At 37.7% G+C, this 27,587-nt stretch overlaps 1 protein-coding gene across 1 annotated transcript in view; it reads left to right on the top strand.

The window, feature by feature from the left end:
* The window catches only part of GRID1 (glutamate ionotropic receptor delta type subunit 1), a 543,246-nt gene that overhangs the window by 236,919 nt on the left and 278,740 nt on the right, over window positions 1-27,587 (top strand). The window lies entirely within an intron of this gene.

Raw genomic sequence — 27,587 nt, 5'->3', positions numbered from 1 at the left:
GGAAAATCCTTACAAACTTTGATAATCATCTGGGGCAGGGACAGTATTTGAGAAGCTCTGACCCTTTGCAGGAGAGGAGTGCATTTTCATTGCAGGTTTCCAATATTAATGTAGGAAGAAAGATTACCCTTGCTATCTAGCAAAACAATAGCTAATTAGATCTTTGTTTTCTAATAATGATGAAAGCTTAAGTGCTAGAACATCAGGAGAACCATCTGGGGATTCTGAATGACTGTTTAGAAACAAAAAGCCTAGTCGAATTTCCTCTTATTTGTGGTCACTGCTGTTTTTCAAGTGTTGCTCCAGCAAAATCTATAGGGACATTTTTTTGGTCATGGATTTATTAGAAAATTAGGTGGTAAGAATACCTATGGCTTTTGTGTGTAAATGTGAGTGATTTTGGAGACGGTTAGATCAATGTGTTCCTGAATGTTCTGTTTTTATGCTACTCACCTAACTGAAAAAAAATCCCTTGGTTGAAATGCTGCTATGAGGCATTGATATAGATTTGAGTATTCTCTTCAGCAAAACATGCTAACAAAAATTAGCAGCTAGATGGTTTTTTGCCTTAATAATGATTTAAATACTGGAAATTGGCAAGCAAAAGGAGACCTCTGGGCATATATGCAAATAGCTTTGTTTTCCCATATGTCTTGGGTGGGAGGATGGTTGCTTTTTATTTAGCTAATTCTTTATGTGCTAAAGAGATGTTTTGTTAGGGGAAAATATCCTTTCTTTTTTTTATTGTAAGGAAAAAGGAAAGACTCTGATAATGATCTGAAAGAAGGATTTTAAACATTTAGTGTTTATTGCTGTTAATTACTGTGATAATTGTATAGAAATGGCAATGTGTGATGTTAATTCCTAGTTTATTTATTTGAAACATGTAAATGCATCCACAAGCAAGTTTTTCATTAGAAAATCTCGTGTAGGATGTAACCATGTTGTCAGACACCAGAATTTCCCTACAGCCTGTCTTATTGTGGGGTGTCTCTTATAGAACTTGACTTGTTGATATGAAATGTCATATGTTTAAAACAAAATGAAGTCAAAATAGTCCTTCAACTTAAAGACCGTAGAAGCTGGCAAGATGCTTCATCTGTTTGCTTTGAACTTTATTTAATTCCCAAGGAGAAGTTTTTGGAGGTCCAATGGCAGGGAGATGGACAAGTTTCCTTGGCTTTTAATGTCATCTAAGTGCTTGGTCCAGATCCTCATGAAGAAGGATTTATATCTGCACCTACCAACCATGTTTGCATGTACATGTTTTCATCAATCATGTTAATCATGACCCCAATCAGTCAATCAGACTTTAATGCATCTTGTTCTTATCAATCAGAGTAGTTTGCATTTGGCCTCCATCAGTCAGGTTTACACGCATGGCCCATAACCTTCCAGTTATCCACATGGATTGCAGCAGTCCTAAATCTAATACTAAGACCAAGCAATGTTTGCATTCCTCTTGCTGTGACTTCACAACTTTTCTGTCTCTCTCAAATGTTCAAAATGTTCAGGTGTCAGGTAGTGTGTGTGTGCAGTTTTAGATTTGTTAGATTTTTTTAAAAGTAATAAATATTTATCACAAAGGAAGTTGATGGCTACGGTGAGGATTGAGATGAAGTCCAGCCCCTAATATTTCTTATTAAAATGGTAGCAACAGAAGTCAACCTAAAAGCTAGTTGTTCATACATTTCAAACAAACCTCTTATGAATTCTTACTTTTAGAGAAAAGGTGGTATGGCACTACTTTATCATCAGTTTTGAAAAAAACCCCTCTGATTATTACTTCATAATAGGGGTTGTATTTGTTAGCATTCCTGTTAGAAAAGGCTCTTCCTCTCTTCGACACGTTGACCTAAAGTGCTTAATAAGGCAAGGGATTAGTGAACCAATGGTTGTTTTTTTCCAGAGTACAAGCTTCAGGAGGGACCTCCCTGTGCTCACAGGCAGTTTTGTTCTCCTTATTTTAAGAGCGAGGAAGTTAGATCTGTATTTATTAAGTTTGAAGTGGCTTCTGTGTTCATTTGTGGTTCATCTGACAGCCTTGTGCTTTGCAGTTAGTGTGTCTGTTTAAGGTACAGTCTTTGTCTCTCTACTTGCTTCACACAGCAATGGGGAAATGGAGCCGCCCTTATTAGAAGTAATTGGTAAGAAGCCATAACTACTGCCACACTATGCAGTGAGGCTTATATCTCACTTTACTTGCTGAGGCTGCATGTCAGAGCCTGTAAATCTTGTGGACTGTGTTACGGTTCTGTCCTCCTTCCGCTTGTGAGCTTTTCCTCCCGACAAGAAAAGCTGCGGAGTCATTTGGGTAACGTTAATCAGGGGGCTAATCAGGAGCTGGTTGTCTTCCTTTCCCTGCAGTCTTCACAATTAGGGACATGCCTTTTTGATACCGGCTGGTTGTACTGTGACACAGCATCTAACAAAGCAAAGCCAGCTTTTTGAGAAAGAGTTATTTATTTTGCATGTCTGTCCTTACGGCTAGCCACCTGTTGCTGAGACTAATTGGTAACGTTTGAGGATCAGTAAAGAATAGGAGAAAAATGGGATAAACCCATATGCACACAACACCCATGAACATATGTGCTTAGGCTATTTCAAAGGGTGCATTTTTGCGTTTGTATTCATGTCCTCATGCTGCATGTGTGTAATACATTACTTATATGTATACACATATACAGAGCAATATGCATAAAAATGTGTCTGTGTAAACAAAGAGCAAAACCAGTTTGTGCTTATATTGATGAACATCAGTTACCTGGAGTCTGTAATTAGAAATTCAGCTTTAAATGCAGAGGTAGCATAGAAAACACTTGTAGGAGTTTGGTTTGGTGTCATTTAGGCACATTAAAATGAAGTGAATCTTCTGGGAAAAAAATGCAAATTTCTTTTTTTGCAAATCAACACCTAGCTTTCCGTGTTCCCAAATAAATCAGTGTTATGAAGTTGGAGGGTAGGAACTAATGCATGACATCCAGGCTTTGTAGGAATATATCTTCATTGAAACTGTGTACAACTTCTTGTGGTAGTTCCTTTGTGTGCACACAGGACAGATTTTAGCTATGTATACCATCTTTGCAAGTGTATGTGGAAAAAACCCAACACAAAAACCCCTGAAGATGTGTAGTGCCAGTTTTTGTTAGAGCTATAAAGCTTTTCAAGTTATAACTTTGTTTCTGTGTAGCCCTGGTAGCTTTCTTTACCATTCTGCTTTCCAGATTAAATTTGTTGTGTTTCGTCTGTCCTGGAGAGTAAATTATTTTGGCAAGGTCAGGTTATGTAGGTAATGTGATGTTGATTCACGAACATAAAGTATCTAGCAAACCCAGAGGAGTTTGTGTGTTTAAGTACTGTGAGCTGACTAACTCCTAGGATTTTCTTCTGTTCTTGCTTTTTTCCCCCTCTGTCTCTCTGGTATATGAAATGGAAAATCTATGATTTCCATCATACAACATAGTGTTTGCCAAGCACTTGTCTATCAGGGGTTTCCTAAGGTAGGACAGACCTGATATTGCTGTCTTCACCATACAATGGATGTATGAAGGTTTCTTCTTCCTGACTTCTTCTAGTTCAGTCAACACTCTGTTATTAAAGCATGGTATAAAATGGGTAGCACAAGGAAGTCCATGTTACTTTAGTTAGCATTCATGTTTGGACTTTGCTGAGAGCTTCTGAGAACTTAATCTGATAGATGTGGTATTTGAAGTTAGCTCCATGATTATTATAATTAAATTCAGACAAGCTGATAAATATTGGAAATGGTTGGCTGTAAATCCTGATGGTAGTCAAGGTAAAATATGTTGTAACCTACACGATACTGAAGTAAAATTAACTGTGAAGTACTTGTCTCAAGGTCAAATTCAACTTCTTTTCAGAGATGAACATATGTCCTATGTTAAATTGAAAGATAAAAATTGAATGTGATATTAAGATGTTTGAAAGTTGTGAGTTAGAATATTTTAGTATGTATTTAATCACACTTTGAAGGACTTCCACCTGAATGTCTGTATATTACAAGAATGAGTGCTCGGGAGACAATGCATCTATGAAGAGACATTGCCTTGCTGTGCCAGTCTTCCCTTTTGAACAGTTTTGTTTACTGTTGGGAAGTTTTCTAAAAAAAAGGCTAATAAAGCCTTCCCCCAACTTTCTTTCTATAATGTGCAGTGTTTCGTATCACTATTAAGGCAGTTGACAAAAGGTATACAGGCCAGCAGCAACATAATAAGTGTCATACAGTAAAATGAAGATAGCTAACCTAACTCCCACCCCCAAGACATTTTGATAATCGAGAACCTGTTTCCGCTACCCGATGTGCATTAAAAGGGCAATAATTACAGAATCGCAGTCCTATCATTCCGTATTAATTTTGAGTTCACACTGTATTGGTCTCTGTTTCGTTGTACTCAGACATTTATACAGCAAACATTATGACTGGAAGGTTATTCTGCTTCAGATAATACTCTTTTTCTCTGATGTCCTTGTATACTGATGATCGAAAGTTTAATATGTTTACACAAAGAGGTTTCCTGCATAAAAGTAATTATGTTTTCTTTTATGAGCAGACTTGTTTCGATAGCAAATGTTTAATTAATCTTCCTATTTTCTTCCCATGATTGAAGATTTTTTTAATGAAAGACATCTATTAGTGAAAGGGGTGAAGAGGGACAGCAGGAGAGCGGGGTTTTTATTTTTGGGGGCTTTGTTATTAAGAGTGTATCAGAGTAGGAATTGTTTCATAACGCACTGAAGGATAATTTGTTTCTTAGAATCTTTTGGACAACATTATGGCTGGACAGTGGGGCATGTGTCTGTCCCTCGGGAGTGAAAGGGCTGTGCCACCGCTGCCAGCGCGCTGCATTGCGCTGCAATGCTGGAGAACGCGTTTGGCCTCAGGAGGGGTTTGGTTTTGTGCAGTAGCAGAAGGCTCCAGACGGAGTGCTGGCAAACCCAAATGGCAGTGACCAGATCATGGAAAAATGACTTTAGATCATGGTAAAAAAGGTATCTTTCCCACAACTCTCCTCTTCTCTGTCACAGATCATTATGAATTACATGGATTCAATGCAAATTGACCACACAAATGGTTACAGTCTCTTTCCAGTTTCACAGTGGTAGCCATGGAGAAAGCCTGAGTTTTGGTATTTGCATGGGACAGTTCTCTGCATCCATTAATGGCTTCTTGCAAGTGAGGGCTGATGAGAAAACAGCTACAATTTATTTCAGAATAATTGAGATTTCGGTCATTTCTAGGCTGCAAAATGCTCTAAAAACTATTAATAATTTTCGTTCATGAAAGTGAGAAATAGTTTTTGCTAGTAATTCCTGTCCACCAGAAATACAGAGACACTAAGATCTTCAGATGTTAGCAAGGACCTGAAAGTCCAGAAAGGCTGGTTTTGTTTTGACAAGACAGACCTGCTGCCAATAAACATTTGGGTCAGTTGGGCCTGTTTGCTCCATGGAAAAAAAGAATTTAATACCTTGATCATGAGTACAAAATATGAAACTGCTTTTATTTTACATAATTTTTATTTTCTTTTGGGACATTTTAAATTAGTTCTGTCAGTGTATACAATAAAGTGCTTCAATATATTTTTTTAATCTTCAATAGATATATTTTTCATCTTTAGAGGTAAATAGTATTCCTCTTGCATACATGTCTTTATGGAAAACATTTGGGAGAAAAGGGCCACATTAATTTAAGATGCAGATGCTTTTTTGGATGTTGATCTTCCCAGAACAGCAGTAATGACCAGTAATGTTTTGAAGGCAGGCATCTCACTTTTATCTTCAGAGACTTTCTGTATTTTTAAATACATTAAATAAATTGAAAAGTAAATGGAAAGTGTTTATTTTTATCTCTGGAATTATTTTTCCTTAGTTTTCTGTTCGCTGACAGGCAGGCACTTTGTATTTCATTACTGCACAGCTTCAGTCAGCACATTGATCTTTATATTAAACAGCCACTTAGTGCAAACTTTACCAACATTTGACATCTTTTTCATTGCTTGTTTCCTTTTAACCCTTGTATTTATTGAAAAGCCCTTTCAGTACATCAAACCCTACAGCCTCATTATGTTTTGCAAGTTCTACAGTACTGCTAATAAAATGGGACTAATCTCCAGCCTCAGAAACACAATGCTGTTGATAAGCTTTTTAGGGGACTTGGTTCAGCTAGACTACCAGATCAAGAGCTCATTGCTGACTTACTGTATTTTTTTACATGCAAATTTCTCCTCAAATTGTTATACATAAATATAACATGAAGTATTCATGAAAAAAACTGAAGCACTCTTGCCTTTCTACATATTTGTAAATGTATTTCTGCCCGGTTTGCAATATTTGCTACCGTAAAATATTTAAAAAAAATATGAAAATATGTTTTCTTTGCACGATTTCAAGTTTTTGTTTCTAGTTTGGACATCCCAATCTAAGTTGTCTGAATCAGTAATTAGCATTGACTACAAAGGATTATTTATTTTACCCTTTGTGTTTTCCAATTTTATAAAGCATTTTAAAATGGCTTTTATTAAAAAATGCTCCCAGTTTTTCCATACCTTTACAGAACCAAGTCTTTGAATTTTTCAGTTTTTCAATTAGTTGTAAATCCTGTTGAAGTTAGGTAGCCACATAAATGTCCTTTAAAAGTGTGTTTGAGGAATGCTCGATTATTTGTGTACTTGTATATGTCTGTGAATGTATTTATAAGTAACATGATTTGACATGTATGTTAAACTCATTCTTACATTTTTATATTTATTAGAAACTGTAGGTCTTTATAGACTATTAGGAAAAGCTTGGATGGGACCTGCTTTTTCCATAGTGGTTATGTTTGTGGAAATCAATAATCGCAGTGGTAAGATCAGCTTCAAAAGTATTCTGAAGTGCTGGGAGAGATTTATTTATCTGTATCCTCAACACAGAATCCAAAGTTTTGGACTGAGTCTTTCAACCCGTGTCCTTATGCCTATGATAGAGCACATTATTGAGGCTAGCAGTCATCTTCTCATCAGTCTTTGTTGTTAAGCTGTTGTTGATGAGATCATTCAGCAATGGATTCCTTGACAGTTCTTAAATGATGGTGTAAAGAGACATAACTTATTGCCAGAGAGAAAATGAAAGATCACCTAATATTTTCTCTCTCTAGAGGGTCACTTCTAGAGGGTCAGCGTGTTACTGCATTTGCTTTTGAAACCAATATGTGTTTCAGTGTATTATCTGCCACAGAATTTCAGATCAGATTTGCGGGCTTGTTTTTCACCATGTCAGGTTGCACCACGTTCTTCAAGCTGACAGTATGTAGCATTATGGGACTTAACGTGACCTGACATAACAGAAAGTCAAGTTCAGTTAGAGATAGCCTACTGTAGTCTTTATGGGGTGATTCAACAGGCCAAAGAGCTATTGGTTTCGTAGGCTGCTTTGCTCACAAAGGAAACTCTCAGAGTTGGGCTGGAAAATTGATGTTTCTGGTTGCAACCTCTACAATAATCTACTGAAGTATGAAAATACAATTATACTAGTGGCGGATACCTGTTGGATTTAAAAATGGCTGGAAACTGTCTCTGCTTGCCTCTGCAAAAGTAATCAACAAGTATAATCAGCAAAGACCAAGTGTTGGTACATTAAACTGCAATAATGCATAATTGTTTTAATATGTTCACCCCAATATTAAAAACAACAATAAAAAAACCCCAAACACAGAAAGCATAGAGAAAGTATTAAAGTAAGTATGGCAGGGTGTTGAAAAGAGTGGGCCAAAGAGCTGTCTGTGGATGTTGCCTGCACTATGAGATAGAATTATTATTGTCATATCAATAGGGCTGTGTTCTTTAAAGTCCATAGCTCTCTAAAACTGTTTGGAACTGGATTCTCTGTTAAATTGCTAGTTAGCAGAGGGAAGCATTTGATGAAAAAAAAAAAATAGGTAACACTCATGTGAGAACTTAGTGTGTAGAATATAACATTATAAGAATCCATGTAAATGGACTATTTTTTGGCTGTGCCACCTGTTGTGTGTCATGTTCTACAAATTACCTGTCTTACCTATCTGCTTTTGAGCATCGGCATCAGCTGTCAAAGCTAGTCCGCCAGTGCTCTGAAAACTGAATCAAATCAGAGTTGAATTTTTTAGCAATAATGCAGTACATATACTTTTAATAATTCTGTGGAGCCTCTATGTGTGTTGTGACTTCTGCACTGAGGTAGTGAGGTGCTTTATGAGCCACACTATCTGAGAGAAGCCACAGGAAATCCCAAGCTTTCACTTGGTTTGTATCTATATTTTTATTTTCAAATGAGACTCTGGACCTGAGTACTGAGATGACATGCTGTGAATTGATATTGTTTTGGTGTGATATGACACTAATAGCATCCTTTAATTTTCATGCCTACATATCAGCAGATTTTGAGAGGACATGCAGAAAAACAGAGTTATGCAATGAATGGCAGTCATTTTTTCTGAAGAATATTTGGACTGACTTTCCTCTACAAAAGGGGTGGTTTCTAACATACAGTCTGAGGGAACATGGAATCAATGAAACATCTTGGCCTTTCAGAGAAGAGTCCAACGTGAGATGTAGAAAGAGGGGTGAAGCTCTTCCAATTAGTGTAAAGATACAATGAAAGAAAATATAAAAAATAAGCTTGTCCCTCTTGCCCACTCGTTTGTTAGGGTGCAGGAGAAAATAGAGTAAACTTGGGGTTTTGTACAAAGTTAGTTTTTGGACAGCCTGTAGTCAAAAATTATTTCATTGGAAGATGTGTGTTTTAACATGGTAATTACTAGTCATTTCCTGAGACTGATTATACTGTAAAGGAGCAGTCTAAAGGCCCAAGGGGAAATATATGAATTGGAATGAAAAATTTGTCAGTCATCCATGCAATCACCAGAAACAGAGAAAATTTTTACCCAATAAGAGGTACAATTGTGGGGTAAGGAGCCAGAAGCCAAGAAAATGTCAGCCTGAAAGGCAGCAGGAAAGCACGCTGTGAGGAGCTACTCCTGACAAATCGGTCTCTGTCTCCATCTTAATAAAGTCACAGGTCAGCTGAAGACCCCCTCAGAAATGAAACTGAGCTTTAAAATCGGTTGGTGCTTGGATTATTTTAATTTTTAATTTTTTTTTAAGACGCACTGGAAGAACTAGATTGAATTGGTAAGTTAGTTGTAATACAGTTTTTTGAATGTCTGAGGAAGGCTCTGTGTTTCTAGAAACACAGTTCGGAGTAGGATTTGGTTGTACCGCAGCTTTTGAAGGCACGTCTAATTTTTTATGTGATTAGTTCAGATACCAAGAACAACAAAAAGCTTACGCGGTCTAAGTGTCCTGCTTCTTAAGTGCAGTTTTCTCGTGCTGATCTGTCTCAGTCACAGCATCATCAGTATTTGAGCTTGTCACTTGGAAGCTGGTTTATATGTGCCTATGAAAGCTGCAGCCCCACCTTTAACTGCAGTGCAGACAAACTAACATATAACTACTACAGATCCAGCTGCTTGTTGTCATTCACTATCACACAGCATTCCTGTAAGGGGAAAGTAGAGCTGCTAAGTATGTTCTAGCCAGTTTCCAGCAGCCAGAATTGCTTTCTGCCAATTTAGATAATCTCAGCAGCTTTATTTGTGTGAGGAAGACACTTCCCAAAACTGTTTTCACTCACTAACTTTAGGAGTTCCAAACCACACCCAAAAAATGGTTGAAATTGAAGAGAGAGAAGTTGGTCCTGTAAGACGCTTGAGTATTTATTCGTTTATGAAGCAAGGTTCAAGGCACAAATGTTTCTCTCATGCTAGAAGGTATTTCCCAGAATAAAAATTAAAATCTCCAAGCTGCTAAGTAGATGTAAGGTGGTTTCTAATGGAGAAGTTTGGGATCAGACAGTTAAGCAGTGCCATGATCTTCTCCTCAATGAACGAACTTCAGCTCTCCATGATTTATAAATTAAAGAATCAAGCCTTAAAGCTTTCAGTGGGAAACGTTATTCCTGAAGATAATATGTGGGATGTTTTTCTTAATGCTTGATAGATGAGTATTGTTCCAGTTGTCATCATTAGTTGAGAAAAATAAGCCATTTATTTCAATTCTTAGAAAACCCAGTTTAGAACTAGAATTTAAATTAGTGTTTTAGTGTGAGACTCTGGAAGTCTTTCCTCTTCATGTGTTTGTGTGGGCTCTAGGGGCAGATACATTCTGCCTCAGGCCTGATCTGTAGACGATGAAAGCCTCTTGCTGCCCTGTTAGGCATTATTGAGTTTTTAGCCAAAGCTGGAGGAGTTTGTTGGTTCTTCAAGCCTTGGGTTTAATTTCACAGTATGTGAAGGAAGCAGCTGTTTGCCTAAGTCACTTCAAGAAATGATAGGAAAAAAGACTCAATAGACATGCAGTTATGTGTATATAATTAAGAAAAAAAAAAAATAACTTGAGGTTGAACATGGTAGTTTTGACTAGCCATTATCTAAGACGAGTAATACAACTAATTTAATTCTGCTTTCATAGGTGTTAGATTAAATTAATTCCAAACAGCAGCAGAAATGTCAGGATAGGAAGGAACTATTTTCTCTTTTTTCAGGGCACTCGTTGCTCATTTTTTAAACCTTACTTCTTAAACTTGGCAGGTTGGAGAGAATGGCTTATGTTGCAGGGAGCTTCAGACATTATCGAGACAGTCAACAGCTTATAGATATGTCACTAGAATCAGTAAGGGAGAAACACCATCCACTTTCTGTGACTATGGGGGTTAGATATGCTCAAATACAGTAAAAGTCCAGTCTTGGAACCCATATTCTTGAATGTGTGGAGTGTGTGCTTTAGTAGTCACTTAAAAATATTTTCAAAGTGGAGGGAGACAAAGAATCAAACGTTAAGGGAAAGGTGTTTGTGACTCAAGGATGCACCACCAGCGTGGACATTAATGCTCAGGAAAGAACATTGGCACATTTTTTTTCTTATTGTTTTAAGCTTGTTTTTTCTCTCTCTGTGGCCTGGAGGAAGAGAAAGGTACTGCCTTTCCCTTTGATCTCTCTGTAAGAAACTGAGAGTAGGAGAAAGACAACAATATGTCTTGCCTATCAGCCTAAGTTTGAGATGTTTCAGCTTGCTCGTCTGTTCAGTTTCCATTCAACATTGTCTGGGTTCTCCTTCATGCTGGGTGTATTGAATGTGCAGAAACTCACATTGGTCTTTTTGAATGCAGAAGAGCACAGGAGCACTTATCAGAAGAAAAAAAGATGATCCTGGACCATTCTTTGTCACACTGGTTTGCGAATGTAGTAAGTCTGAATCAGCCTAGGGTTTTTTGTTTGTGCAAGGTAGGAATGAGAGCCCATTTTAATATAACAGATGTTTGGCTGGTGAAGACTTGCAAACGTTGAAGTCCTGTAATGTTTTCTGATTTTACTTTTCAGAAAAACTGTGAATAAAACATGGCTTTAACCATGTCCTCTCCAGCAAACCTGGGCATGCCACAATCCCTATGTACCTTCAAACGTGAAGGCCTCAAAGTCTGACTTTCTGTACCACCTATGTTCTGTGTTTTCCTTTTAACTGTCACATTAAAAAGATTATTGGCCCCATTTATTGCACAGTTCCATCCACAGGGGCTCAGATCTGTATTTTCAACTTCAAAGGTTAAGTGTCAGATTCTACAGTTGGGATAACTTGGACAGAATGCTAATCAGCAGCTCTAGAAGTTCTGTGAAGGGCTTGTTATAGTCCACTTGCAGACTTTTCATTGTGAATATCTTTCTCATGAAAAGATTAATTACCAGAAAGGCATTTTCTGCTTTGTAAGACTCACCTCCCACTTCCTAGTGAGACTACAGACAATTTCAAAGTTACTTTCTTTGTAGCACATGTCATAGAAGTATGGACACTGAATTGGACTTCCAAGGGAGACATCCACAACCCTGGAGTGAATTACACTCTAATATCCATAAAAATTCTTGGTATTTAAAGGAACCCTTCCAGCCAAAGATCTCACAACTGTTCCTACACATGGATTAATATGGCTGACATTCACTCCTGAGTGAGCCTTGTCCAAACAGCAAAGCAGTAGTGGAACTTGGGACATGGTATTTCCCACCACAGTCTTTTCCCCTTGCAATTTTTCCTCCTCTTTGTTTTCTGAAGTCTGTTTTAGATGTAGCTTGTGCTACCTGCCTGTTTTGGTTCATATACCATGTGAATCTATGTGATATCAAAATATCCATCAAAACTGCTATTTTATTTGACCACTCTGTTCTTACAATGGGAACACCTTTCTATATTCAGCCAGCTAGAGTTGCTTCTCAGGTGAATGTGTCAATGTAACTTTTGTGAGGATGGAAACACCTATTGCTGACATGCATTACTTTTCCCTTAAATCATAAGGTCATTTTTCTGAGCTTGTCAGCCATTGTAAAACCTATTTTCTTCCTGATCTTTCTCTCCATTCATAAATTACTTCTCTCTCTAGCTACAGAGTATTTTTCTTTAAAAAGACAATCAACCAAACAAAACATTTAAGATCAATCCTTTCTGACGAATCCTTATTCTCTCTATAGAAGACTATTCCTATTCTTCTATTCTCTAAAAATATAGGTGCACTACTAGAGTAATTCCCAGTATAATTATTGATAGCCCTTGAAGCCATTGGTGATCTAATCAAGACACAATAACGAAGTCAAACCGTGAAGAGACTGGACAACATGCAAAGTAACTTTCAGCGTTGCATGAAGAAGTAATGAAGGGTAATTTTAATATGTACACTAAAAGCTATAGAGATTCCTTAATATGACTAGGAGAGACACACAGGCTCTGCCCTCCCCCAAAGACTGGATATTTCATTGCCTTCAGCAAAACTCTCTGGGACTGTTAACCAGCTTAAGAAGCTGAAAAGACCATGAGTTTTCTGGTTTATTTATGTGTTTAAAAAGTGACTGCTGGGTATCACAGATAATCCTTGAGATGTCCTTGAGAAGATTAATATTGACTTGCCACTGAATGGATAATTATCTTACAGTATCACATCTCAGTTCATATAGAGTGGGTGGGCTTTTAGGTGTGTATGACAAAGAGCTGATGTAATAGCTTCCAGCAGAATGTTTTGTAATTGAATGCAAGAGAGTTCAAATGTATTGCGGACCATTAATATGTGTCTAACTTCTCTGCTACCTCTTCGGGGTAATGAGGTGGAAATTAAGAGAGATCATTCTGAAGAGTTAGTTGCTAAAGATGTTGCTGTTTATTGAAGACCTTGTTTCAACTGTTGATTGCTTTTGGGTTTTGTTGGTTTGGTTTGTATGATGGAGATGTGTAAACTTCTGACAGTGACTTCTTTCTCTCTTTTTTATCTCTTTCCTCATCTGTTCTTTTTTTTTTTTTGCTTGTTTATATAATTTAAAATGGGGTTGTTTCTTTTCTTTATTTGTAGAGATATGCCTTAGATATTAGTGGATTTGAGAAGCCATCTCTGAGAGAAAGGCTTACAAGAGACTGTGCAGGTAGAAGGTCAAATCCCAATTAGATTGCTGTAAAATGAAACATGTCTTGCACAGATAGACTTTGCATACCTGAGTTCTTCACATTACTATCTTGCTTCTGCCCGCTAGGAGAAAAGCACAGTGGTTTGATCCAAGTGCACAGAGAGAAAGGGGCAGGATCTGTGAAGCAGGGCAGAATGTATATAGCCAACTCAATTCATACCAAAGACGATGGGGAATTTTTTCCTTTATACTATGCTGCAAATTGTCGGAAAGGTTCATGTGCTGTGACTTCATGAGTAAAACAAGCTCTTACACAATTTTGCTTCTCAGGAATATCAGAGAAGATATTCGGAGCCTTTGCAATATTCTGTTGCTTTTAATTCTGGCTGGGAATACAGTGTTGGTACTGTAATGGGGTTCTGTATTCTGACCTCCCACTCCAGGGGAAGGAGCAGTGCTGGAGTTGTGGGCAAAGAAAACCTCCACTGATTTGGTGCATGAAGAATCCTGTGCAAAAAATGAGGAGAGATTTTTCTGGACAGTCATGACAGGTGCTCGTGCTGTGGTTTGTTTTCTGCCACAAATTATTCTTCTTCTCTTCTAAGCACAGCTCCAGCAAAGAATCAGGTCTGTTCTTTCTTGGCGAGAGGATATACAGCTATCTAACAAACTGATTCTACTTTGCCACTGCCAGAAAGCAAAAACCCTACTGACTTGAATTAAAAAAAAACCCAAACACCAGAAAAAAACCAAAAAGCCCTTACAGTGGTATCTCATAGTGCTTCTTCCCTCCTTTGTCTCCTAAGGCCCCATGACACTGTTTCACTGTTTTCCTTCTGAAGAAAATGACTTAATCTCAATTTTTACTATCACTTTTCTTTAGAAACAAAAGGGAGATAGACAGTAAATAGCCTATTTGCTGATAACAGCCTCATCTCACGTTCTGCCATAAATGGTGCAATACTGATGAACTCAACATCTTGGTCTCTTTACCTTTCGGGAGCTTTTGTCACAAAGAGCTAGATAAGGTTTCTGACTATCTATAATAATATCAAGGTACTTAATTTTAACTATTTTTGAAATTTTTTTATCTTGAACTTGTCTAGTTAGCTCTCTGCTATTTTTTAGCCCGTATACAAAGACAGTATCTTCCATTGCCTGACAAAGAGATATAGCAATGGTATGTATTTTTAAAGCTTATAACATTAAGATATCCTTGATCTAGATTTAAAAATTATTAGTTTAATAACTTTTAGTTTTCAAGCAAGAACAGAGCTTCTGTCTCAAAATCCTATAAAGTACTCCAAAAAGAAAATCTGTAGCCCTGTAAAATTTGGAAAAAAATGAAAAAAAAAAAGTTTTCTTTTGCTATTGTTTAAATAGAAAGACCAAATTGAAGGAGTAATATTGGAAGACAAATTAAGCAGCACAGCAGAGGTGTTGTGCAAAGAAAGAAAAGTCTTGTCAATAAAGCACTGTGCAGTGAATAAGTCTTTGTTTCCTTTTTGGTGCATAGCTCAGAAAGTCCAAAAGGAACATGATTGAGAAGTTTGCAAATATATACTAAGATCAGCTTTCATGGGAATGGGATTAAGCTTTAAGAATGCTTTATATCTAAGTTCTTAAAAAAAAAAAAAAAAAGGTCTTATTTTTAACATAAAATGAAGTTAGTAATTCAATCTTACCAGAATACAACCTATTTATTTCTTCAGTGTTTGTGGTGTTTAGCTTGGAAATGAACTTTGAGTTTAGTATGCCGTTTCAGCAGTTAAAGCATTCTACTTACTTTTAGAGACATGGATGGTAAATGTCTATTGTCCCTGAGTTTAAGGTGATGGAAAAGAGCAAATAATTGTATTCCTTTTTATAAAATTTACCCTCATGTCTTAGTGTATAAAACTGTATGCAAGTTTGCTCTTTGTGGTTTTTGCAGTGGTTTAATTAGCTGTATTTTACATTTTTATAAACTTATGTGGTGGGGTGGATGGAGAAGAGAGTCTCTGACTGCATATAAACACAATTTATGGAAACTTTTTTTTCCTATGTTTTTTTAAAGCCAAGTGTTAATCTAACTATTGCCCCAAAATGATGGGATGGTAGTCAGGGTGTAAAATTAACAGAAAGCACCAAGTCAAGTAACTAGAGCAGGAAGCGATATCCAGGGTTGTCAGTGTCTGGTTCAAAAAATTATTTGACAACCACAGCTTCAGAGCCGAAAGACAATAGTTTGCATTCTGTCTTGCAAGATGTATTACCACAAATAGAAAAGTAGGCTTGAGTGTCATTGGCATAACAGTGATACAATTACAGTGATAAATTACAGACATGCAAAATCACTGAGAAGTGCCAAGCAGTTTTAGTTATCTATTTTTCATGCCTGTAATTTTTTTTTTAGCCGCAGCTATTACTAACATTAGATTACAATATAATACAATTTGGAGGATATTGCACATGTTTGCAAAATGTATTAACAGTGAATCCAGTGTTTATGGAAGGTAGGAACTAGTGCTTGAAGTCTTTTTTTCATGTATGTTAGCACCAGCCTGTCTCATATCTTAGCCTTAGGATTCTTTGAAAATCAGCAAGCAGAGTACTTCTGTTACATAGAAACGTATGGCAGATGAAACACACCTCGGTCCTTTCCAATTTTGATATAAATTAGAATTTGCATCAGTTTCTTTGGGGATGACTACAGTCTTGAGCTACTAAATCAGCCTCACCTGGAGCACTGCTTTCAAGCAGAGACTGGATCAGCCCCTGAGTCACTGAACTTTCAGTAGCAGTGGGTCTTTTGGTCTATAGATGTTGAGGAAACTGTAAATCATCTGTTGTAATCCCCTGTTTTGATTATTTGAATATAGGTTGGTAATACCATGGGCCAGGAAACAGAAATACATATACTGGCAAACCTGCATGCTCTGTTCATAGCTATCTCCAGGAATTAGCACAGGTTGCTGCTAGCCATTCATTTATCTCCCTAGGCTTAGCTGTCATGAAGACTCCCTCCTTCACCCTTTTCAACACCTTCCCTTCCTTCATGACTTCTGCTTAGAAAAGGTACTTTAATGCAAACCTCAAAAGGTGGTATGTGCAAGTGGATATAACATCCTTTCATGGATGGTTTTGCAGAACTGGGGCTGAAAATATTTGTAGAGCTTTTTCCCTCTCCTCCTGTGTGATTAACCACAATTTAAGAAAAGTCTTTCCACAACTTAAGATATTTAAAAAACTTGTCTCACACTGTGGCCATAATATTTAATGCAGAAAAGTCCATTTTGTGAAAAAAGGAGACTCAAGTTTTAAAACACTGTTTTGTGCTTAGTGCCTAATTTTCAACACGCTGATGTTGTGCTGAGGATTTCCAAATACAAATGGCAATGGTAACATGTGAAACAAGAATGCCCATGGCTGTCTTGGGAGTTCCGTGTGTTGAAATGAACGCAAATGATGTAGTTGTCTATTTAAAATGCAAGAATATTATTGTGTACTAACTACTTTATTCTAAGGCTTTGACCTTTCTCTTATCTTTGAGTAACTGGGTGTTGTACATGTAAAAAGATGTACAATTTTTTTGACTCTGTTGCACATTCAGTGTTTGTATCAGAGTGCGTGTATTCCTGACAGTATATCTTTTTTCTAGTTTTGTTTTGTCTCCTTACATTAGTAAAGGAAACATCATGCAAGGAATCTCAGTGTCAAAAAGGGGCAAAAATTAACATTATAGTTCCTACAACAGCTGTAATGTAACTTCACAAGTGATGTCTATTCAGGCATAAATTTAAACTTACATAAACTGTGAAACATGAAATGTTCTGGGGCAACTTTCAATGCCAGTAATAACTATTTTATTGCCATTTTGTGTGCTTGAAGTCTCTGCCACTAAGTTCTGTCTTTGTGCCTTAAATATAAATTTTCTGTCATGAAAACTGTAATCTCCTGTGCAATGGACTTTCAAGCAAAAATAGCTGTGTAATTGCAAACTTGGACTGGAAAAAATCCACTGTCATAAGAATACCTGCTAATTTTGAGACTACAAAAGGTCTGAATCTTTCTTCTGGGAACTTGTGTTTGATTGGAGTTGTTTGTGCTCTCTACAGAAGAAGGAATATTCTTGAACTTTAAGAAGTGATTAATTGTAAATATTAAATACTTGGAAAGTTTATGCCACACCCTGGTTTTGAAACCTACCAGCTACTATTTAATAAACTATGGAATATCTTCTTTCAAAGGTGCAGGGTGTCATGGAAAGTTGCATCCTAAATTTTTTAGATTTTTTTTTTATTTATTTAAAACAGTAGAGATAATTGTATTTTATTCAGGGTATTGGAAAGAAAATAATATTGGAGAGTACATATCTATATGAAAATGAGAATTATGCACTTAAAAATTCCTAGCGTGGTTACACGTTTGTTTCGAAACTTGAAAACAGTGAGAATTTCTTTGTTACCCTTTTTGAGATGTTACATCATTCTTTAAGTTTTGCCTTTCTATCCTATACCCTCTGCTCACTTCCTTCCTTACCTGACCCTGTTACAGATTCATGCATTTTAAGGCCAGAAAGGATTATCTTATCTGATCTATCTTGAATATCACTTATGCAGCACACTGATTGAGTTATAGCATATTGCTTGGAGAGCTATTCACCTTGAACAAAGGATCTCAAATGAAGGAGAATCTGCCTTTGCCTCAAGTAGATGGTTCTCATGGTGCCACTAGACTGATTATAATTTCCTTTTTCTGTCCTGCCTTTTTAGGCTTTGCACTTGGTCCTCTCTTGAGAAGAAGGGAAAGAAAAAAAAAAAAAAAAGTCATCTTTCCTCACCTATTCCTTTCCTTCTGTCTGTCTTTTTCTGTTAACCCCTCCACACATCTTTCATCCTTACTTGGTGATGAATACATCTTTTAGCTTCCTTGTTCCAATGAGGAGGAGGAATTGATAGATATTCCTCATTCTTGGACCTTTCCTTTCTGATCTGCTCTTGTTCTTTGATGTTTGGGTCCACATGTGTCGGCCAAGGCCAGGCAGCTGCATGTCTCTTAACGTTTCCAGGAAGGCATTGTTGAAAAAGGTGTTTTCATTGAATCATTTCTGTGTTCATCTGTTTTGATCTGAATCTAGGAGCACTATGCAAGGAGAAACAGCCTACTGTATGGCAGGAATTTGTAGCTAAAATGAAATGAAAGTGGCATTGGCAGGAACATTATCATAATACCCATCACAATGTGACAGGCTTCAAAAAATGAGTTTGGAAATGTTCTACAAGAACCACTAATGGTGGTGGTTCTACTGCATGTAAAAGTAAATGAGTTATGCAAAGGTCACAAAAGAACATTTTTGGTTATTAGACTTATTGTCAACATTATTGCTGAAAATTCAGAGAGTCGTCTTCATCTTGGTCTCTGGAATTTGTATGCTATTATGAATCATTCTATTCAGACGCTCTTCCTTGTGCTCTGCACTGTTCCTTTCATGGTGCTTTTACGATGACAAATTCTTTTATGAAACGAAAGAAAAGTCCTTTCCTGCGTTGTACAAACTATGCTGAGAGATGATTACATGCACAAAGATTTATTAACAAAGTCTGTAACTGATGTCATACCTTTATTGTAATGATGAAGATTACTTCTGGGGAAAAATAAGAACAAAAGAAATGTGTCAGGAAAGGGTGTTGGATGGCTGTATTAATATTTGTAAATGTTTAACCATCTTCCAATAAAGGTGTACTAGAAGGGACCCAAGTATAAAATATATATGTAAATACTGAGCTAGTGTAGGACCTAGCGCCCCAAAATTAAGTGACTTGTACTGCCTGGGAAAAATCTGGTGAGATATTTCTCCTGTCCTTTCTTATATCTTCATTAACGTTGTTATTTCTCCTTCTGTCTGCTTTCTTTCTGTTGCTGGTTTGTTGGTTTTTTTCTGTCCTGATTTCACTTGTCTCTTTTCCTGCATCAGGTCAGACATAGCAGCTGCTAAGGAATTGCAGCAGAAGCGACAGTTGCGTACACAAGTGCTGTACTGTACGGATTGCTCCAGTTAGTCTGCAGCTGGTTTCTTATATAAAATGCTTCTTTCTCTCAATATTGCTACTTCCACTGATATTGCCCCCTTCTGATCTTCCAAAGTGCTACATGTGGAAGGCTGGTCATCAAGAGATCTGGTGGTTGTGTCTGTGTGATCTTTTGAGAAAATGCTGCAGTTTTACAAAAGTAAAGTCCAAGATACCAGTTTCCAAGTTCGGTAGGGATAATGAAGTTGTTTCATTCACTAAACTTATTCTTTTTCCAAGGTGTCTTGCTCTAGACAGACCTGTAAAATGCACACTGCAATGCCACAGTTACACTCTCATTCTAGCTGACTGCTGCGTCAGGTCTGCTGTATTAGAGTTTTCCTGTGAGAGCATTCCACTTTGTAGCAGTAATGCTCAGAGTAATTGGCAAATGGTATTTTATGTCCTGATGCCTCCTTCAAATTATTTAGTTTCAATTTTGAAAGTCTTCCTAGCTTGCTAAGAGGAGTAGTAGTAGAGAAACAATACTGTTCCAGTCTGAAAATACAAGCAGAGTTGAAAATGTGTGGGCTAAATTGTGAGCACCTCTATGAAATATGATTGTCATGTAGACGCCTGATAACTGTCAGTGTTGATCTCCTAGGCTGCTGATGTACTGATTTAGCTGACATCAAGGTAAGTGTTGTACTTATAAGTTATGGTGCTGTGCACTGAACTGCACAGAATGAAGGAACTATGCTTTTGAAAGGATAAATGTCTATTACCTTTTCCTAAATATCCTATCATTTATGTCTGCACAAGGTAAAGTATGAGTCAAGAATAGTTTGGTTAGATATTAAGCATTTTCCTGCCATCTCTGTAAACTGCTTTTTAGAAAGTGTTTGTTGGCTTCAATTATGAAAAGGTGTGAATGGCAACTAGATTATGGTCTTTCACCTGTAGTTTCAAATACAGACCATGCACTTATGCAGGTACCAGGACTTTCTTGATGCATTTGTAATTAATTAGTTCAGAGCAATTTCATACCTCAGGGTGGTAGAAAAGCTAAGCAAACATTTGTTTAGAAGCAAATATAATAGAAGCACTGAATTTATTTGGGGGGAGGGCAGGGGGAGTTTTTTTCTTGTCTTCCTCCTGTTTGAGAATCATCTGATTTGTCAGTTGACGCTTTCAGTGAACATCCTGAAAACCCTCTGATGCTTTTTGTTAAGAATGCGAGTCAGAGAAACACTAGTTTGTTTACTATAAAATGTTTCTTTAAATCCTAGGTTAATAAATAGCATGAATAGAAAGTGTAGAAGTTTTACTTTGAAAGCATTTTGCTGCAGAGCCAACATAGCAGGAGGTAACTCCCCAGATTTTTCTCAAGAACAAAGAGGAAACACAGTGAGTGAAGTATTTCAGTCTCTTTTAATATGCAATTGCATATAATCAAAGTATCAAAGGAAGAAATGCAAAACTAGCTTTGACCATGTTTTGATTCAAACAAAAGTTTTGTGCTGAAATAACACTGAAGGCATCAGTGCCCGAAGGTTACTGGAAGGAAATTGAAGCCTCAGGTCCCCTATTAAAGTGCAGAAATTGAGGTGTGTCTTACGCTCAGCATCACTGCCTAGTCTATTGCACTAATTGCGTTAGTCCCTTTATGTGATCTGCTAGTGGCCAGAGTGACAGAAAAGAAGCCAGCTGCCCCTTTCCTAGAATAGCATCACTATTTCTGGCATGGCCAGCTGAAGCCCAGGGCAGAAACTTAACTGGTGATTGGCCCTGAGCCCAGAGCTTACACAATTGCAATCTCCAATCTCCTCCTGAAGTTTTCTCTGATCTTCACATTTTCTTACTTTAAAAAAAGACACAATCTCTTCCTCCTGTCTGTTCATATTTTTTCCGTTTTCTTTTCTGTATCAAGATCAAGAGGATAGAGCATTTGGATCTCTGAGGTCTGTCCAGACTGAAAGGTGACAGTAGTTCAGAGTAAATGGGATGTTTTATCCCAAGAAAGATGACATTACTTACCGGTGCACTGGACCAAGAAAATACTACTTCAGATTTTCTTCCGGTAATAGTAAATATATTACAAAGGAGTTAGGTAAAGAAAGAATCTTGGATAGTGAGAGAAAAAATTAACTGATTTTAAATTAAGTGGAAAGACAAAAATTGGTCTATATCTGAAAATCCTGATTTCAGAAGGTGAAGTTCTGAGAAAGTAAAGGACATCACTCTCAAATCCTGCTGAACTGGAGAGTTCAAGAACTTGAACATGGAGGAAGTGTGACATTTTAAAACACCACCTCCCACCTCTCTCATTAACCTGGATGAATGATCACCTTAAAGAACAGTGGGAACAGGCAAAGAAAGAAAAGATTATGAGTGAAGTATATTACATCTTAGAGGCCAAGTATTTTAGAGGTGGATGAGAACTGGAAAATTAAAGCTGAGTTAATTCTTATAAACAAAAGGTTCTTTGGCCAAATAAACAAAAAGAAAACAATGAGAAATGTGAAAAAGAAATAAAGGCAATCTAGCTAGGCTTGGAAAGCTCAGTAAATACATTTGTGTTTGGATTTCAGTACAACTGATGGTTATTGGCCACTCTGGCAATATTAGAATGGCTAACCAAAGGGAGGCTAATCAAAGGGAGGCTAAGGCAATAGACAGCAGCACAAGTAAAGCTGAAATACAGTCTGAGAGTATGGTATGGTTGTACCGGAGAGACCTGCTAACCTCTCAGCTGGAGTTTGTAACGAACTGGCTTAGGATAATACAGAAATACATTTCTGATGATTGCACCCACTTAGTGGTATTACTGTGTGATCAATGAGTAGCAACCATAATAGTATATTTAAGAATTGTACTTAAGAAGTTTGTGTGGTGGAGGGGCAGAGGAGAGAGAGAAATAGTAATCCAGAGAACAACAGGCTTTGTAAGTCTACCTTGAATAGAGAATAAGAATTTAGGGGAGAAGGAGAAGACGTTTTTGGTTTTATTTTTTAAATGGGTAAAGATACGTACATAAAAAAAGAACAAAACCAGGTGACGTTTCTAAATGTGAAGTATGCTAAACTAATGTGATATCTTTGCTTGGTAAGCCCACTAATTGCTTAGGTTGGTGGTTCTTATATGTCCGGGTTTTAGCAAAGTGTTCCATGCAATGACATGTGGAAAATTGTTGGGTTTGGTGGAGGTTGTTATAAGAACGCTAGCAATGTCTAAAGAGGAAGGGGTAACCTGTTGTGCTGAAAGTAAAATGGATATGTCACAGGAATAGTATGAGTTAAGGATTCATTTTGGAACCAATCTTATTTTCATTACTGGCTTTGTCCTGAGAGGTAGCATAGTGTGCTTTTGTAAATGCAGAATTACATGGGTTAATAGGTATCTGAAGAGGCCCTAAATGCTTAGATTGCCTGTTTAACAGGGGCGTCTTTACACTCGTCCTGGTGTTTGCATGTTCTGCTGCTGTGACAGTTCACAATGTGGCAAAGTGTCACGCCAACATGCTGTCAGTGAACTAACTCTCTTGAGCTCACTTTGCAATACTTGCTTGTTCTGCCTCAAAAACCAGGCTGAGACACCCGCCCAGCCCCCGAAACAGGCAACTCGCCTCCTTCCAGGGGCTTCTGAGCTTCCTCCTGCCCTGAGTAACTTATAATTTCCTGTGATCTTTGCCATTGTTCTCCCCAGAAGAGCTGAATGGGGACCAGGATGGCGAATGTGGAACTTACATTTCCAATGAAAGCTTATGGGAGGGTCTTGATGAATTCTTTTCATCACCTGTTTTTTGAGATGTCTGGAAATAGGCCTTCCATTGTTTCCTGTGTTGGGAAGTACGTATTATAGAGTAAGGAAGTAAGTACTCAAATATATTTTGAAAACAGGGCTATTAATCTCTAATCTTCCTTAAAGGGGTATGTAACAGCTGGTATGCTGATGACAATGGAAAGATAAAGATAAACAAGGCTTTGTTACAAAAAAAATAATGCTGACTTACTTTCTTTTGAGGGGTTGTATCTAACAAGTAAGTTTTTCTTTTCCACATAGAAGGATTGTTGCAGGTACTGCTTGCACAAAACCTGACAGCTATTATTAGTGTAAAAGAGTGCCTTTATGTGGTAGAGTTCATAAAGAATGCAGATTGATGACATCTTTCACTCAGGAAGTTTATAATCAAATGTGTAATCCCAACCCACGGGATTTTTCCTTCTCTATACTGCTGATAAGCTCCTGTCTTGAAGATGTTATCATGGGAGATTTAGATGACTGCTCTGTGCTTTACAAGTAGAGGAATGGACAGCAAGGCATTATTGCAATAAATTTTAATACATTTTAAAAAGTGGTTATTTGGGATGGAGTGTTGAGGAGTCAATAAAATTCAGGTTGTTATCATCAAAGGGATTGTTTTGGTTTTTTCAAAGTCCCCTGTCTTGTCAGCAGTGTATTGTCAAGTTCTGTGAATTCATCAAGAGTATTGTGCTATCTGTTTTTTTTCTCTTCCCATCCCAGCTCCAGGAGTTATGACAGTATGTGATTATTGTAGCTCTCATTTTCTTGTTTGTTTATTTAATATGAGTGTCTCCTGTGCCTGAATTTAGGGAGGGGAAAAAAAAAAATTAATGCTGGGAAATCTAACTGTGATATAAGCTAAAGGTAAAAATAATTTTTGCATATCTTTCCTAGCTATCTGCATTTTGAAAGTAAGCGTTACTGGTTTTGGAGTCCTTATTTTTGGATGGTTGAGACTAGCAATACTGACTTTACAAAGTTTTAAAGCTTAAAAGGATAATATCGATAATAGGAAATGTAATAAGGAAAAATACCCCAGGGATCTCCCATGCCTTCAAGTAACCACAGGGTGATGTGCCATCATAGGCGTGAGGTGATGTAACTATGTCTCAGTGCCCTCTGTTCTGTGAGGAGGGAGGAAAGGAAGCAACTGGCACTTTGCTGCGTCCATGGTTAGAAGCCGTAAGGCAGGCCCGTGTCAGAGAACCACTGAATCCCAGAGAGCTATGCAATGTTTCTGTAGGTCTCTGCATTTTTATTAGGCATATGCTTTGGAAGAATGTTCCCCAATGTGAATATTGACCACGATATTTTTGCTTGTCAGTACCTAATCTGCTCCTTAGGTTCTGCAAAACCCACTGGACAGCTCTGCTCTCTCTTCCTTTTGAGAAGCTCTGAAACACGAGCTGTGGTGTTGCTGGCCGCATTAAAAATGCATTCATAGAGGTGTGGGAAAAAGAAGGAGCAGATGGCAGGACTCACATAGGCTTAACTTAGACTATAGTTTGGTCTAGTGCTATTAGCTCCTACTTTCTTGATGAAATATAAAACCCCCAGTGTTTCCTTGGAGTTACTGGTGCTAATGATTTGTTTATGGGTCGTGCTAGCCCACCTGTAGACAGTAACCTGTAGATAATGTTAGTGATGCATCCTGCTGCTAGGCAGGTATTCACATCTTGGCTAACCAAGTATATACATTACTGTCCAGGCTCCTTTCAGCAAGCATCAAAATGAATTAGAGCTGAGATGCTGACTGTTGGGGGCAGGGAGCAACAAAACTCCATGATCACTATATGCCTTTGCATATTCCTCTGAGAAAGTCAGCTGCACTGGAAACTGCTACTTGTGAAGGCTGATACGTATTTCATTTGTAATACTCAGTGGAAATGCCCATGATTAACCCATCACTCCCTGCTGAGTTCCTATGGAGAGGTTCAGCAATGATTACTCACCATTACATCAAAGTGATTTTATCAGTTCCACGGCTGCTCAGCTGTTAATGTTAATTTTACAATTCTGTTCATAATCTGCACAATTGATGCCATTGATTGGCACTGAAACTGAGTCATCTGAATATGAGATGTGGAATAGATTTAGCAATACCTGAAATTATTCAGGTAGCAGTCAGCTCTGAGGGGTGAATATGAGATGATTGTGTAGAGACAATTTTGAAGTGGTAAACTTGTGATAGTCAAAACTGTCTGGACTGTGGCTACATCACTGATGATCTTTGTAGCAGATATTAAAAACTTGAAACAAGTGCTGTATCTATTTTCTTTGGGATTTTTTTTTCCTCCAGTTTTTACAGTGGAGGAAGAAATTTTAATAACTGTGTGTTAGGGAATGAAGATTATAAGGGCAGAGACAATTCAGGTGTTAATTTGTATAGAAAAATTTGTTGTAATATGATTTAAGTTTATGAAGCACAAAAATGTTGTGGAAAGCCACAGACAGCCTTTTTATTTCCTCTCTGTAAAGAACAGCATAGTCTAAGATGTTCTTTTGTGTTGAAGATATGGAAAGGTCATGGCAAGGATGATGTGGTGTAGTTTTTAATATTTTTCTACATCAATTTACTTATGGCACCACCATTTTTAAAAATTCTCTTTGCTTGATTATGGCTCTCTTTTCCTATATCGGAGACTAATGCTACAAAAATTGCTTCTTTATTTCTCTTTGTGGAATAGTTGTAATGTGGGTTACAATGTAGTTAGACTTGATTTTTAGCTTCAGGGGACTTAGGTAGTAAAATCTGAGTGGAGCTGAGCACTCTGTCAGTATAAGCAAGCATGAGCAGTTTGTGGGAACGAGCCATAATCTCCACCTCTGTTTTCAGTCCACTTGTCGCAGCCCATGCTAATATCCCAAAAAGCACACCTAAGCCACCATGACGGAGGAGGAAATGTATGCCACATGTAAGACGAGATTAGGTGGGCTTGTGATGAAAATGCAATATTTAACTATACACTGGCGCAATCGCAAGCAGGCATTTCAAGCGATAACAGGCTTGTGAATGCCCAGAGGCAGATGAGAGCCTGGTACACCTACTGTGATCATTTGATTTCTTGGTTGCCTGGGCTCTGAGAGTCTGCAGACATTTCATAAAGTAATAGTAAAACTGCTGGATTCATTAAGAATGAGAAGAAGAGAGTTCTCCTTATGTATCAGTGAAATTAAATTTAGAAAAGAGTGTTTAAAAAGTGATAATAGATTTAAACAGTCCCATAATCTGATAGGAGGCACAGACCATGACACTATTGCACAGCAAGACCACTGACATTTTTGTTGTATGTTCAGATCATTTCTGTACTTACTGTAATTGCGTTTTCTTCATGCTTCATTTGCTTTAAAGAACTATATATTTTTGGGACTGAACACTAATTGTTGCCCTGAAATTTCACGGAGCAGACATCCCTGGTCATAATGGACTATGGACTGCTTTCCCCAGATGTGTCCTTTCTTATTTCTTGAATGTTGTGCTTCTAACTCGCTTCACAGCACTCATAGGTTTCCTTTAGAAAGCCAGCCTAATACAAAGGAGGGAGGCGGGTACATTTTTCTCACAAGCTCACTGATTTTTTTTATTGCCTGGCTAAAAATCCTAGCTAGCCTGTTTCTGTACATTATGTATTCTTCCTCTCTGCTTAATTAAGTATCTCTTGATTGAAGCAGCTGCTCTAACTGAACACCCTGTACAACCTCTCTGTCTTCTCCAGGAAGGACTGACATCATTTGCAAAGCTCCAGTTAAGCTCATAACAGAGCCAATGAAGCTGATAAATAAGGTTCCAGCCTTAACTTCCAGTGGTTTTTGAATATTTTTAAAGCCTGAGTAGAATCTTCTTGAGAGGATGGAGTCAACATGGCATAATAGTTGTGGTAGCAGAAATACACAGCTCCCTATATTTTCATCAGTTTTCCAGGCACAAAATGTTCTCTTCCTGCTCATGCCCAGACGTGTTCCTGCCTTCACAGAACTGGGCATCTTGGGCCCATACCAACTTGTGCTCATTTTGGGATCCCAAACCAAAGCTTTCTGAAAGGCACAGCCTCGCCGTTGCCTTGCGTGCAATGCTAGCCAGCGCTGCCACTTCGAGCACCGCGGCATTCCTTATCACCCAAAGGAACAGGGCATACCTGTGACTGAGGGCTTGTGGCTAGTGTCCTGCCCTGCGAAAGAGAAAACTGAGGGTTTTTTGTACTCATAACCACTCTTTCTTTTTCTCAAGGTAGAGCTTTGCCTCCTAATGGGTTAAAAATGCTATTTGTGCTTTGCCTCTTCAGACCGATGTATCTTGCCTACTTTTCACTGTGGTGGAACAG

This window comes from Gavia stellata, chromosome 9 (genome assembly GCF_030936135.1).
Source record: "Gavia stellata isolate bGavSte3 chromosome 9, bGavSte3.hap2, whole genome shotgun sequence".
Classification (NCBI taxonomy): Eukaryota; Metazoa; Chordata; class Aves; order Gaviiformes; family Gaviidae; genus Gavia; species Gavia stellata.
Note: the sequence above shows the minus strand (reverse complement) of the source record. Positions and strands in the feature narration are given on the sequence as shown.